Consider the following 16,949-nt stretch of genomic DNA (forward strand, 5'->3'; position numbering starts at 1 on the left):
TAAATAAGGCCCTTTCTCAGGGACAGGGAGTCTTTCAAATTATTGTGTTGGAGCCTCCCTGGAGTCAGGGAGTCTTTCAAATTATTGTATCAAATCATGGACATCCAAATAATTTGGATGTCTATGATTTGATCAGTTTAATCTAAAGTACAATTAATTCTGCCCTCCCCACCAATCTTCCCACATGTAGTAAGAATGATATCCTCAGTGACATACTAATCTTACTGTTGGGTAACCCTGACCCTTCCCATTCAAGAGTATAGTGGTAAAATGGTTCTGCAGTCTGGCTGTTGGTTAGTACATGGGACTGAACCGGTTAGTAACATCTGAAAGCTTCCCAATCAGCTAGCATCTAATCCTGAAGCCATGTATTTTGTCAATTCGTGACTGGAAGGAGATATTGCGGTAAATATTATGGCTGCTGGGGGAACTGCTGAGGCCTCGTATGGATAGGAGATTGAGTTCCCTCTGTATAGGGGGTATGTTTGCGAGTCTGTCACCTCTTATTGTATGCTCCACCTCCTCTTTATCTCTTCCTCACCAGAACCACAACCCAAAGATATGCAGTATTACTATGGATCTCAAAAATTCTCTCATAAACATAGTTAAAAGGGAAAAACCTATTAAAAAAACAACAAAAAAAATCCAACCAAACAACTTGCCAACATTAATTCTTACCAAAAAAAATAAAGTTTCCACATGCACTTCACCAACATCCGTAGCCTAAACAGCAATATAAATGATGTGCACTTTCAGCAGCCATTTTCCACTTCAACTGCACAAACTACACATTTCACAGCTCTTTCCACCACAAGGGCGGTACTTGTGCATTTGTCGGAACCGACATACCATGCCAGAGACTGCAAATCCTTGAATCCGCACTGTTTGATCTACTTTGGCTCAAAATTTCTCTACCAAATCAACCTGTCCTTTTCATATGCTCAATCTATTGCTCTCCAAACTCCATCAACTACTCTGACCTCTTCAACTATCTCTCTAAAGCTCGACTTTCTGCAGTTGAAAAAACCCCAATAGTGAGGCCATCCTTCTTGGGGACTTCAATGTCTACAACTTATGTTGGCTTCTCTCTCAACTTTCAACAACCAATCAAGCAGGCAGGGTTGCTGAGATGTTTGCCAACATGCTTGACCTCTTCTTAACAAGCTCCCCTTCCAGGTATACTGTGGTTGTTAGTTCTCCTCTTGGTAACTTGGACCACAACCTTGTACAAGTCTCTTTTACCACAGAACAACTTTCACCCACCAATTCACAGTCCTGTGTCCTTTGACACTACAAGAGTGCCAACCAGGAGCACCTCTGCAACTTCTATTCCTCCTTCCCATTGTCTGACTACTGCTTCAGTTCTTTTGATCCAAACAACTGCTCAGACTGAATAACAGAAATCATCTTCACAGGAATGACAGCTTTCATCCCTTATTCCATTTCAAATTCTTAGCCACTATGCATGCCTTGGTTCTCAAAAAAAGAAAAAAAAGTGTGCCAATGCTGTAAAAGAAAAAAAAAAAAAAACTGCATACCACAAATGATTCAAAACCAAAAGTCTAGCTTCCCACTCTGCCTATGCTGCAACTCTCGACAGTTGCAAAAGAATCATCACTAAGTCCAAGTTAGACTTTGAAAGAGCCTAATGCTATATACTTGCCTCCTGCCCAAATTGCAGTCACTCCTTCTGGTCCCTTGCCAAGGCCATTGGCTGCAACTTTTGCCAACCCAGGTTTCCACCACTCTACATCCAGATGGTATTGTAGTTACCTCAACCAAAGACAAGGCCAACTTACCTGCATCACCCTTCTCTTCAAATTCCTACATTGATGACCTGGGCAAAGTTCCCTCCTCACTACCAATGGTTCCCTTCATGTCACACATAGTCTTCTGACAAAAAGAAATCTGAAGAATCCTTAATTACCTGAACACAAACAAGTCATCTGGTCCTGATGGTGTCCCATCTGTTGGGTTAAAAAATGGTGCCCTGGAACTAACTCCTATCCTGTATCACCTCTTCAATCTATCCTCTTCAACTGGCATCTACCCTACAACATAGAAACAGGTCCACATCCAACCCATCCCAAAGAAAGGTGATAAAAGTCAACCAACGAACCACCATCCAATTGCTCCCACTTTTGTTCTCTCTAAAATTATGGATAAGGTCAACAATTAACTCTTGAACCACCTAAGAGACATACCAATTAATCAGTGACCAGCAGTATGGATTCCATCACTCGCAATCTACAGCTGATCTTCTTGCTTCACCACCCACCTATGGACTCAGGCTATGAAGAAATTTGGAGAAACTCACGTGGTTGCCCTTTGCACAGATAGCACCAGGACTTACTGGATGGGATAAACTGCCATCCTTTTGTCTGTCTTCCTCACTCTGCAACTGGATCACAAACTTTCTCACTGGTCGCTCACTATGTCATGGTGGATGTTTCCCTGTCCTCAGATTTCCCTACCCATTCAGGAGTACCCCCAGGGTTCTGTTTATTCACCCACTCTCTTCCTCTTGTATATAAATGACCTGTTCTCGCAGTCTTCCAATCCTATCCATAGCTTCGCTGATGACAATACACTCCATTCCTCCTTTTCATTCAACTTGTAGTGCTCAAGTATTAGAATTCTCAAGCTCTACCATGACCAAGCACCTGAACTCATATCACCTAGCTGTATCCCAATGGGACAAGGACAAACTGTCAGCTGTCAAGATCTACCATGACCAAGCAACTGAACTCAGATCTCCTAGCTATATCCCAATGGGACAAGGACAAACTGTCAGCTTCAGTTCTGTCTGATCTCTCACAAGAAAGAGTTCGCATCTCTCCCACTTACCTTTCACATCTCCTCAGCTGCTAACTATACAAATCCAAAATCCAGCTAGCCAGAATATTGCTCCCATATTTGGGATAGTGCATCAAAATCCTCTCTAAGATTGATCAGTTTTATCCAGAAGAGGGCAATCCAGCTAATTAATGATCCATCTCTCACATACCCACTTCAATCCCTCTCACTGACTTTAAGTTTCTGCCTCGTGTCTCTTCTATTTCATGGACTGCTCTGCTGAATTGGCCACTATAATTCCACCACTCTCCTTCGAAATCATTAAAACAAGAGCCACTGCTAACCAACATTCTTTTACAGCCCTTCTTTTAACTCACCGAACCAGCTTCACGAACAGTCTCCCCCACTCTGCCTTTCCCAAAGATTACAACCCTCAGCTGTTCAAGCAAAATGTGAACAGATTCCTCCTTTCTTCTATTCCCCTTGCCCATACACGGCACTAATATGCTATAAGTCTTGTGGCTTTTTGTGTGTGGATCAGATATTATAAATAAAAAATTGCATTGTGATCCACCTATATCTTGGTCATCGCCTGGATCTTTTTCCTGCCATTTGTGCTTCAAACATTGGTTTAGCTAATATTTCATATCCCAAGCATGTGAACATATCTTTATCTCTTTTTATACATTCTGGAGGATTAATAACATTTTTAATATGATTTTATCTGTTTAGCTCTCTAATATTCCTCAGGTCTACAAACTTTGATTGGCTGTTATATTTCTAATCTAACTCTCTAAATTTCTTTGTTAAAATTGATTTCAAGCAGTCTTGTTTAATGCTTTAGATAAATTTTACACTTAACCCATATAAATATATTTAAATGATATCCACCAATTCTAATCAAGACATCAAAGTGCATAATTTCTAGAGAAATATAGCATCAAAGTGCTAAATTTCTCTGGTTAATAATATTAACAACATGAGCTTATTTTTTAAACTTTGTGCCATTCAGGATATGCTTCACTGCTGTTTTTTCATGCTGTTAACACAAATGCCCTTCCCATTATTACTTAGAACAGTGGTCACCAAAGGGATCGATAACATTGTTAAGGGTCGATTCGGGATCAGGGATCGATAGAAAAATATAAGACATCATTGTGTTGCACCGAAATCATTTGGTGGCAAACACTCTCAGTGACGAACTGCATAATACTATAAGAGTGTGTATTAAATCTATTAATCAAATTAGAGCTCATCCTCTTAAATTGCGATTATTTGCCAGACTTTGTGAAAAAAATGAAGTATCAAACCAATTACTCTTGCATACTGAAGTAAGATGGTTGTCTAGAGGTGCAAGTCTACAAAGATTTGTTAAGTTGTTCGACTCAACTCCTAGAGTTTCTTTAAAAATCAAAAACAAATTAACTGAAGATGTTAATTTGTTTTTGAGTGATGAACTGAAGAGAAATAAGAATCATATTTTCTATTTGGCGGACTTATTTTCAAAATTTAATGACATACAGACCCGTCTACAAGGTAAAGATGTCATGATTATTCAAGCTCAGACAATTCTTTTAGGCTTCCAAGCTAAATTAGCCTTATTTAAATCATCATTATTACGAAAAGATTTTCAGTATTTTTCGAATCTAGCAATTGGAAGTAAAAGATGAAGACTTAGAAATATACACACAACAAATTCAATATTTGAGCGATGCTTTTAAATTGCGCTTTGCAGGTTTTGAAAACATGCACATTGAAAATATCGAATGTAACTTACAAGATGAGCTTATTGAATTGTCAGTTGATGTTGAAACTAAGACGCTTTTTAAAAATAGAACTTTAAGTTACTTTTGGACAAATAAATGTTGTAGAAAAATGCCAAAACTTTCTGAAGTGGCACTCCCCTTTTTGCTTGCATTTCCCAGCTCGTACATGGTTGGATCTGGTTTCAGCCATGTTAATTCCATTTTAACAAAACAAAGAAATAAACTTTATATAGAATTCCGTAGTGATTTAATGCTGAAACTTACTAATTTTTAACCCAACATTGCTAATCTTGTCAAAAGTCACAAAGCACACCCTTCACGTTAGTAAATCGTATACTAAGTTAATAAAAGTCTTATTTGCATGTATATAAGGAAGATTGTATTATTGTTATTTTGTTATCTAAATTAAATTTTATATATTATTTATCCCTCCTATCAAATATGTAATGTTAAGAAGGACGTCAAAAATATATCCCTTTAACGTTTAGCCAATATAATAAAATATACTATGTTATACATACAATAAACACTGTAACTATAAAATAAACAATCTAAAAACTCACGTAAGCGTAATTTTTGCTCGTCCTATTATAATTTCATAATAGTAAAATAGAGGGGGTCGATAAAAAGTCAAGAAACTCTTGAAGGGGTCGACGGTCAAAGACGTATGGCGACCCCTGACTTAGAATATCCTTCACATCAGCATTTGTTCATTTGCGGTAAATTTCTTTTAGTATTCTTTCTAAGTCCTTAAAAATGATAAGAATTTTATGGCCTTACTGTGATATATGTGATATTATTTAGATGGATATCATCACTACTGAACTATTTCTGATTTTTAATGCATTCATCCCATAAATTAATAAAGCCACAATTACATACAGCACATAACTTAATTAGAATGCAGGCATTGTTCTGACCTATGGATTCCATGCTATCAAATCTGGTCATTGTATTAATAAGATTACATTTTTTTAACTATTAACCTTGCAGTTAATTTAAGTAGCAAACAATCCTCCTCTGGTCTATTAAATAATCTGTTTTACATCATGTTTCAAATAATATGAACACTTCAGACTTTTGTCCTTTACTTAAATCACTTATTTTAGCCTTAGGCAAACATACTTACCCAATTAACATTCTTGTGATTTGACCTACATAATATGTTCTCCACATCTCTTTGTATAGAATCACTTTGGTATGCCTAATACTTAAATCAGAATCTGTGTCTAACAGTCAAGCAAGGGAGATACTATGTATTAAAATCAATTCAATTTCAGATTCATCCACTAATTGCCAGCTTGTGTTTTACTCAAAATGCCATGTCACCTCAATTGACAGTCTTATCTATTCAATACTGAAATGCTTCTACCTAGTCACCCTTGTACTGAATTTATTCTTTAGATCAGGGCTGTCTAACCTTAGGTAATCCGATGGGCTCATTACAAAAAAAATTTATCTGAGGGCCACATCGCAATGTGCATCTAGTAATTTGATGAGCAGCAGCGACACAACCTCGATAACTGAAAAAATGAACAATACTAATCATGCGTTCACATTCCTCATGAGCATCCAGAGCATGCGTTTTGGAACAAAACAGTATAGTGATGTAAAAATACCAAGTAAAATGGCTGACATCAAGATTATCGATTAGTGATAGAATTAAAATATCTAATATGCATTTGATTCAAATCATTTTATTTTATCGCTTGTGAAAATCAAAACCCATAGACAGACCTCACAAAATCGCACCACGGGCCATATCCGGCCCGCAGGCAGTGCTTTGGACAGCCCTACTTTAGATCATCAATTCTATACTGTTTTTTCTGTTACTCCCAAGTAATTTTCTGCAATGAAACAATTAACTCATTTAAGTAATATCCCATTAAGTAATCTGACCTGGGCAATCTTCAGTGATCTATTTTCCCCATTTATACACTTACTACACTGCAGTATTCCACCCATAATTCCTTTGAGCTATTTCTAAGTACTACTTACAAATAAACCATTCACCAAAGATATTACATTCATCAATTTTACATTCTTTACACTTTGTAATCAGCATAACTCCATATGCTGTAATTATTACACATAGACAAACCTTCCCACTCATGTTCTATTTCTCCATCTTCGACAAATTGCAATGATGGACATTTGAGGAGTGCCTATTTATCATTCATATGCAACTCATTTCAAGATAATGCTACAATTTAGCCTCAAAGATATCTTTAATAACATCCTTGCACATCAACAATATGCAGCATGGAACCAGATGTACATTACAGAATGAGTCAGGTGATTGTATTGCATAACCTGATACCTTAATTTGATGCCCACATGATGATATTCTCATTGTATCACCAAAATACTTTTGAGCAGTTAGACATCTTATGATGGTCATTTCAGAAGTTCTGCATATCACACATGCACAGCCAGTGGGAAGATGTTATAAATTCTGTCTTCATAGTAGTTGTAAACTGCACTCTGAGGTAAAACATTGCATGTTCATGTTTTTTGCAATACACTTCAAAATGGAGGAAGAATCTGACAGGTGAGGCATACATACTACATGTCAATGTGAGCCTGCATGTTTCATGTCAAGTATCTGATCTTATGGAAAGTGTAGTTGCATCCTTACTCTTCCTCACAGTCGTGATAGGAGTCCTTCAGACTTCAGTCTTTTCCTTAATTTTGAAAGAACTCTATGGGAAACACTTGATGAGGTTTCTGCTAAAGTGACCATATCTTATCTGATTTTAATAACAAGTTTGAGTGGAATGTATTGCCAAATTCTTCATATGTACCCTCAAAAGGTGGGAGTAATAAATGATATTATATGATAGTGTTACATGAGTAGTTTAAAATTATTACTAACTTGCTGTCAACATTTTATTGATGTGATTAATGTTGATAACATTAATAACAATTAAGAAGGGCTATGATGACAAACGATTTGTTGTGTAGGCTTTATACAAAGAATAAAGGTGACTTTTTGGATGTGTGGAGTGAGTTTGAGGGAAGATTGGATTTGTATAAGAAGGATGGTCTACACCTGAATGCATTTGGTATCAGGAGTCTAGAAAAACTAATAACTGGTATGAGATCTGACACAAAGAGTCGGAGAAACTAAATTATAAAGGGGGGGGAATGGTGAGAATATGAGTGTAAGAGCAACAAAGTTATGTAACTTTGTTAATGGCAGGAATGGGCTTTGTTATGGAAATGTTGACAAGGAGAGAAAGATTTCAACTTTGTGTTCATCTGGTTTGAATCCATCAAACGTGTGCAAAGATACCTATATGTATAAGGCACTACAGAAGAATAGAGATCTGCAAGTTGTCCAACTGTGTCATGCAGACTGCAGACAAAAATATACAAAAGAACATGCTGATAGATTATTATGTCTGTACACAAATGCTAGGAGTATCAGAAACAAAGGTAGAGTTTGACTTAGTCAATATGTTGGGACCTCAGATTGTAGGCATTAGTGAGACCTGGCTATCAGAATCACAAACAAGGGTGGTCTGAAAAGTTCTCGACCTCAACCATAGATGCAACACTATCAGCAAGATTTTTTTTTTTTTCTAAGTTGGTACATCTGTCATAAGCATCCATGTGAAAGTGCAAGTCATTCTATCAAGTAGTTTATATTACACAGCTATCTGAAGCAAGAATGTTGTCTGTATCCCTTGAAATGGATAAAATTGAGTATCGTGTGGTTATAAAATTCTTTGTAAAAGAAGGTTTAACACCAAAAGAAATTCATTCTAAGTTCATAAAAGTTTATAGGCACTCTTCTCCTTCATTTTCGACAATTAAGAAATAGGCTGCTGAGTTTAAACATGGCCGTACCAGCCTTGAAGATGATCCACATGAAGGACATCGAAAAAGTGTAACAACACCAGAAATCATTGATCAAGTGCACGATATGGTATTAGATGACTGGCAAGTCAAAGTGTGTGATGCTGAGACTATAAGCATTTCAAAAGAATGTGTAGGATATATTTTGCATGAAGTAATGCAAATCAATAAGCTTTACGTAAGATGGGTGCCATGTTTGCTCTCAGCAGATCAAAAACGAACTTGCATGAAAATCTCTGAACAGTGCTTGGAGCATTTTAACAAGAATAAAACTGATTTTGTGCATCAATTTATTACTATGGATGAGTCTTGGATTCACGCCATAATCCAAACAGCAGTTAAAACAGTGGACAGAAGCCAGTTGTTCAGTGCCAAAGAAGACAGTTGGTTCCATCAGGAGGAAAGGTCATGGTATTGCTGTTTTGGGATGCCAAAGCCATTGTGTTTATTAAATTATCTTGAAAAGGGTGAAACAATAACCGGGGAATATTATTCTGATCTTCTAAACAGTCTAAATGAAAAAATTCATGAGAAAAGACTCTGTTTGCAGAAGAAAAAAAATCATCTTTCAACAAGACAATGCACCTGCCCACAAAGATGTTCTGGCAATGGGCAAATTAATGGATCTACACTATGAATTGTTGGAACGTCCACCCTATTTCCAAGATTTGCCTCCCTCTGATTTCTATCTTTTCCCAAAATTAAGACTCTTCCTCGTCGGTCAGCGGTTTTCTTCGAGTCAAGGTGATTGCAGCTGTTGAGGGATATTTTGCAGATCTTACTGAGAACCACTACAGGGACTGGATAATGGTGCTGGAACATCGCTGGAATAAATGTATTAGTCTTAAGGGAGATTATGTTGAAAAATAAAAATAATTTTGGAAATTATAAATTCATTTTTTCATTGTTAGGCCAAGAACTTTTCAGACCACCCTTATATTAATAATAATAATGTGAACATTCTTCCTTTCGGTCTATATCGCCATAGATGAAGCCCCCCCCCCCCCATAATAATTTCAACCTGTACACACATTGCACCAATATGCCGATGCATGTCTTCCAGATCATCTGTGGAACTTCCTGGTCCATAGCAACACCAGCTGTCTTACTGACCTTAATCTCACACCAGATGGCCGAGAACTTTTGAGACCACCCTCATACTAACTGGTATCGAGTGTAAAGGGCACATTATTTTTAGGAAGGATAGGAGAGGATGGGGCGTGCTGTTGGTGATATTGGACGACTTGAATCCAGTTAGAGTTGATACATATGATTGTACTACTACTAAGTATTTCATGTGGCAGTGAGTTTGAAGCCATCTGGTGTGAGGCGGAATCTAACAAGATCAATTACATAGTGGGGGTGTTATTACAGACCTGGTGGATCAGTTGCTAGTAGAATTTGAGAATATTCTTAAAATGTTTAATAGTGTTTACATAGTTATAATGAAATCAAAATTTAAAGCTAAGATATGAAGAACATCGTTAATTATTTTAAACAGCAACTCTTTAAAGATATGCTAGCTGTCGAGGTGAGATGATACTAAGAGCTGATATATTTGCTGACCATGAAAATCCTCCACCTTTTCTTGTTGCCGGCTTGTAATACATCTTGTAGTAGCATAGAGATACTACAAGATGTAGTATCTCTATGCTACTACAAGATGTAGTAGCATAGAGATGAAAGGTTCTAAACGAAACTTCAAGTTCGTCTTCTCTTCGATTTTCATGCGCTTGTAATAGTATAATCCATATGGATGTTCCACGCAGTTAGCCTAGTAGCTATGTGCTTCGCAACCATATGCCTGGGGAAGGAGTGTCGTAGGTTCGATTCCCATCGACAACATAAGGAGCTTCCCCAGCCATAGTCAAGTTAAGGTCTTGGGTGTGGACAGCAGGGTTTTTCTCCCAGTTTATCTGGGGTTTTTCAACCCTCAACCAGGCAAACTGGCCCCGTAAAGACACATGGATACAGTCAGGAATACTTAAGACAATCCCTCCAGCCATAGGTCTGAATTGTCAGCTATGCCGGGATTTTTATCCTGAGCCCGGATAAAAATAGGGGGATTGAGTTGGTGCCGTACCTCCTTGTAAAAGGGGCTTACGGCTGTTGAATCACCATACGAAATGAATGAATGAGTTGCTAGTGATGAAGAAATGCATCACCAAATAGAAAAGATGAGCATGAAAAAAGTAATCAAAAAGGCAAGACTTTAATTATCCAAATATTGATTGGGTAGCAATAGAATCTCATGAGAAGAATGAAAATGCATTTATTGAGCTGTTGCAGGACAACTTCCTCAAGCAGCATGTGACAAAAGGAACTCGAGTTCAAGGAGTGTTAGATTTGATTATAGTATCTGATGGCAATTCAGTTAAAAATATAACTATTCTGCTTCCAGTTGGTGACAGTGATCATGCTTTACTCACTTGGGTATTGATTAAGTTTATGATTGTTCCATTCAGGAAAGGTTACATGCTGAACTACAAAGCAGGAAATTATGACCAACTGAGGAGTATACTGATTTCAATGGAATGGGATCAGTTGCTGAATGGTAAATAGAAAAGGAGTTAAATGGATGTGTAATCTTATTAAGCAAGAGATTCATAAGAAAAGGATGATGTGGGAAATACCATGTGCATAAGGATGATGTCCGTTATGAAAATTAAAGCAACAAACTAGAATAGTCACAACGGTTGTACGTAAAGCAAAGTCTGAGTATGAAAAGAAACTGGCACTGCATGCTAAAGACAACCACAAGAATCTATTAATATGCTGCAAGTAAAAGAAAGAATGTACATGAAAGAATAACTCTTCTAAATTAAGATGTCGTAAGGGTTACAGATACAGAAAAGGTTGTTCAACTAATGAGTGCCCATTTTGTCAAAAGCTATCAACCTGGTCTGCGTGACATTGAGCTCACTGCTACCTCTTCACTGGATGAAGAAACTAATGGGATATTATGCACATGTACTAAAACATTGTTCACCTGAACTGGTTATTCCGTTGACCAGGCTGTTTAATATGAGTCTCAGAACAGGGAAGATTCTGCAGGAATGAAAAGAATGTATGATAATTCCATTGCACAAGGGTGGTGCACAGACCGATGTATCCAACTATCAATCATTTAGTATCTCAGGAGCAGTGGTGAAGATTTTGGAAAAATTGCTTCGGACTCGCATTCAGAAATGAATTGACAGTGAATCTCTACTTTGCAATGAGCAAAGGGAAGATCATGTTTTAGCAACTTACATCTTATAATAATATTACCATTGAACTGGAAAAGTGGAATGGATACACCATGATACTTTTGGATTTTGCTAAGGCTTTTGACAGAATACAACATGGTAGACTATTGGAGAATATGGGTTTGGGTTATAGAATATTAGCATGGATAAGAGGATGGCTGACTGGCAGATATCAAAAAGTGGTATACGGGGGATGTGAGTCTGCAAGATTTAAATTAACCAGGTGTACCACAAGGATCAGTGCTTGGTCCACTGTTATTCAATCTGTACATTAATGATATTGGGAAGGATTTGACAAGCGACATAAGCTATTTGCTGATGATGCAAAGATAGGTAGTTAGGTAGGGTAAGTAGGAATGCTGCTGATATGCAGTACTTGCACAATGATTGATGACTTACTTGACAGAAACTTTTCATGTGATTTCTTCTTTTCCAGGACTGCTGCTTATGTTCATGAGTCCCAAGAAGTTGGATTTTTCATTGCAAATGACTTCACCACATGGCTCAGGTTTTCTGATTTTCCTAATGAGACTCCAAGTATTTTTCTATAATATTTATATATTTGAATCTATTGATTGCCTGAAAAGTTGTTTGAATCTTTTTGAAACTTGCACACTTTTTTTTTTCTTTGCAGTGAGATACTCATTTTTATCCTACTTGAAACTAAATGGATCATGTGCTGTTTTAATCTCTATATGCTATTGTATTCTGAAATAGTCTGAAGATATCACTATTAACCCTGCGCTGGTGAGGTGGGAAAATGTAACAAAACTGGTAAGGTTGGAGTCCCACAGACCCACCCAAATAATTTAGTGTATTATAGAAATCCATATATTTTTAATCAATATTTGTGATTCTTCCTCTGAAGATTCTTCCTCACAGTCTTGTTTTGTATGAGACTCATGGTTACTGACTAATTCTAAATCAATTTCACTATCATCATCATCTCTGCTAAATGGCTCTTCGTCTGTCAAAGCATCATCTACAGGGTGTTCGGGATAAATTTGACAGTTTCGTAAGGAAAAAGAAAATCTTCTTTGTATCTATTAAATTTAATGAATTGACAAAAAAACATTACAGGCAGAGTTAATTACAATACTATCAACAAGATTTACTCAAAATAACCACCATTAGCATCGATCACAGCTTCAATTCTGCTTCGGAACCTCGAACAAGCTGATGCTACAGTCTCCCTGGGAAGGGCCGCAAAAACTGTTTTAATTTTATCCATTAACTGGGCTTTTGTATTACTGGAAGTGCGATTGGTGTCTTTTTCAACTGCGCCCCATACAAAATAATCCATGGGGTTAAGGTCTGGGGAGTTTGGAGGCCAAACATTTGGACTGGTGAAGTCGTAGAAATTTTCAGACAACCATTTTTGACTTTTCCCAGAGGTGTGGCAAGGGGCCGAATCCTGCTGCCATACATACGGCCTACCATTGGCTACCCTTGTTATCCAGGGCTTGACTACAGTTAGCAACTCCACGAACAAAGCCCGAATTCCAATGCCAGGGTTCTTCAACACCTGTTCCTGCAGATTTGCGAGGAATTCTGCTGTACGAACGCAATCAGATCGTCTGCTAGGGATCTTTCTTCTTGCTACATCCTCGTAGTCACCATTGCAAGTCTCTAGTTCATGCCTGATTGTTTTTACTGTATTCAGAGAGCATTGGGCAGCAGTCGTAATATCCTTATTTTGATGGCGGGCACGAATCATCATGATACAAGTTATTCTCTTCCATGATTCAGGTGGGTTCCAGCTATCCATCCTTTCTGACATCTTGTATATGAATGAAGAAGGGTCCAAACTTTTAAATGAAGAGAAGTGTGTGTTAATACATGTAACTTACGGAAAAATATAATTAATTATAAATATGTCAAATTTATCCCGAACACCCTGTATAAGTTGATGTAACCTCTGTTCTTACCTGCTTGTAACTCATCTGGTAAAAAAAAGATATTATTCTCAAAATATCCTCTAAATATTTACGAAAACATATTTGCTTTATAGTTGGTATGTAATAATATAGAAGACACAGAAGTAACGATAATATTTTAGTAGAATATACATGAAAACAACTTGCATTTCAGAAGTAAATATAGTCACACTTTTGGTAAGTTGGGGTGTGGTGGACCCCAGCACACTAAACTCTGCACATTAAACTTGCTTGTGTGCAACAGCCTGTCATCTATGGTGTCGAATAGCGGGTTACGGGAGGGGGAAGCTATACTGAGGCATGACTCACTGCTACACATTGTTAAAAAGTTATAGTCAATTTAAAAATCTTTGGGGTCTGTGACACCCCACCTTACTAACATCGGATTAACAAGAAAATGACACAGTCAGCAAGCCTTTTTTAAGTTTTTGTGCATTCTTTGCTTGTTAATTTAGTTATGTGCATGTTGGAATGATATGTTAGTAATGACTAGTCCTTGTCCTGAACAGAAGTACTTCACATTTTAATCATTAGCTTTCCTCTTTTCTCTGAATTTTCCCAAAACATTTGTATATATGTCTGGTATTAATTTCCTACTCTTCAGTTTAGATATTCAACAAGGACCTGGTTTTCTTCATCGGCAATCTTTAATGACTCAAAAATTCCTCCACTTTTTATTAGTAGAATCTTGTGTTGGACTATAGCTATCAAACTCTCATTGACCATTTCAACATCTTTAATTTGCCCACATCACTTGACTTGAAATTATCTTCCATTCAAGAAGGTTACGTTCCTGTTTAGTACTGAATTCTAAAGCTTCTCCTTCCTTTCTGTTACCACTATTTCCTGAATAGTGATCAATGATCAGTGTCTTCTTGGATCTGCTTCTTGCTGATGACATTTTTATGTTTTCATCTAGGAATTGCCATCATGTTCTCTAGTGGTGCAGTAGGTCTTTGCATGCCATGTGGTTGCATGGAGCGAATGCTTGGCACGTAGTGGGTTTTTGCCTGCTACCTATGTAGGGCTGAAGCTTATCATGACAGTAGACCTGCCTGTAGCTATGCAATGAAATGGCTTGAATAATGTCTGTAGTATACATTGATGTTTATCATTTATGTTGATGATGTTGACACATAACTTTGTGGTGCACTGTAGAATCATGATTCCATTTTTTTAAACTGCATAGAACCACCAGCATTTACATTAATATTTGCATATAATAACAGTTACAGAAAATACTGGTTGATTATATTCACAATTGAAATGTCATATGATTGTAAAGTAGTTTGTGAAAGTATATCTGTTAATTTTACATGTTCTTGTGATTTGGCTTGCAACATCATTTGTTTATTTTTTATTTCTCCTAACCACCTCATACTTTACTTTGTGATATGCATATATTATTAAATATTATTACTTAGCAGCTATAAATGCATCTCTCATGAAATAAACAAATGTCTGTTGAATAGCTGAACGACTAACATGCAGTTGCACAATAATGTATACCACAAGTCTGAATAGTGGGAGATAGCTATCACTCTAGTTTACACTGATCAACATAACGTTTATCCAAAGCATGATCTTTATGTTATTGTATGTGTATTTCACTACATTTCTGTGTGTTGAAAAGCATTTTTATATCTAATTATATTTTCTGAATAACAGATGTTTAATGAGTTTAAAAAAATACAGTTGCAGATATTTCAATCCATTTCCGTTGGCCTCGTGGAAAATTCCCAGTAGCCTACCAGACCAGTTTTCCACCGGTCTAGAAGTGCAGAAAAAATATTTCCAATATCTGCACTACAGTCACTCATAGAATTGCAAACTGGGTACTTGATTCAGATCTTTGTATTCTGTGTAAAAAAAGCCTCTCTATTATACTGATGCAGATTTCAATACAAGATGGTTTTTGGAATTTGTTTTGCCTTGTGTGAAAAGACAGCTGCAATAGATGATATTTGACTAGAATTGCTGAAACATGGAGGTATAAAAATTTTGTAGTGATTATACTAAATAGTTCGGAAGGTCAGATTCCAGATGAATGAATTTTATAGTTGAGATCTATAAGAAGTGGACTAGAACTCAGAATCAGGGCAATTTTTTTACTTATTCTAGGTAAGATTTATGCATGCATACATGAGACAAGGCTAAGAAAAATTGTGGGAGTAGGAACTTGGAGAACTAGCTGGGTTCAGACCAAATAGAGATCATCATGATACATAGAGGTTTTCACTTTACGACAATTGAGAAAGTGGAAATATAACAAGGAGCTGTACTTGAGTTTTGTAGATTGGTAAAAGGCATATGTTAGGGTACCAGAGAAAGGCTTTTCAGTATGATACAGAGCAATGCATAGTCTGTATTTAAGTTGTATGTCAGCAGTTAGAATTCAAGGAAAAACAGTGTGGTGGTTTGATGTAAAATAAGGAGTAAAACAAGAGTGCACGCTATTTCCAATCTTATTCATCATCTATATGAATCACATCATGAAAGAAAGGTATTAATCCGATATTAGAATGGGAGATATGAAACCTTAGCTCTTTGATTTATCCTGATGATATTGTACTCCTAAACAAATCCAATGAAAGTCTCCAGGATTCTCTAACTAAATGTAACAGCTGTAACATATATGGCATGAAAATCAGTAATAAAACACCAGAGCAATGAAAATAGGCAGGAACATAGAAAACTTCAGACAGCATTCTCAATGGAGAACTTATAGAACAAATTAAATATTTCTGCTATTTAGGCACAATTTTAATTGAAGGTGGTAAATTGAATATGGAAATAAACAACAGAATAAGCAAAGCTAGCATATTGAATAATAAATGAATAAGAGAGAAATTAACCAAAATACTAAACTAGCATCATACGTGATGATGTTCAAACCAGTTTTACATAAAGGATTTGAGTTGGGCTAGAAATAAAGCACTTGATCAAGGACTGGATCAACACTGATGCCATCTGTAAACTCCCTTAGTTCTGAGAAAAATTAGGGGAAAGTAATGTACAAATGGCATCAGTGACAGAATCTTATTTAAAATGAAGACATTAGGAAGGAACTTGACGTTGTTAGCATTAAAAAAATATGTGGTCATAGTCAGTCTCAGGTGATATAGTTATTGAAATGAGATTGGAAGAGGAAAGATTAGTAGTACATGTATTTAATGCTAAAATGACAGGCAAAAGACCCAGAGGAAAAGCAAGATCTAGGTTAATTGATTCAGTCATAAGTGCCCTAGAAGACCAAAATATTAGATATGACAATATTTGGAGTTCTGACAACTAATAGACTAATTTATAGGAAAATTGTTGATAGGTTATTAGTAATAATA

General features: G+C 36.6%; 1 protein-coding gene across 2 annotated transcripts in view; it reads left to right on the forward strand.

Annotated features, from left to right (window-relative positions):
- The window catches only part of LOC150103011 (poly(A)-specific ribonuclease PARN-like), a 322,707-nt gene that overhangs the window by 127,693 nt on the left and 178,065 nt on the right, over positions 1 to 16,949 (forward strand). The gene's annotated exons all lie outside the window — the stretch shown is intronic.

This window comes from Typopeltis vanoorti, chromosome 9, assembly GCF_054136105.1.
Source record: "Typopeltis vanoorti isolate ZY-2024b chromosome 9, IOZ_Tvanoo_1.0, whole genome shotgun sequence".
NCBI classification, from domain to species: Eukaryota; Metazoa; Arthropoda; class Arachnida; order Uropygi; family Thelyphonidae; genus Typopeltis; species Typopeltis vanoorti.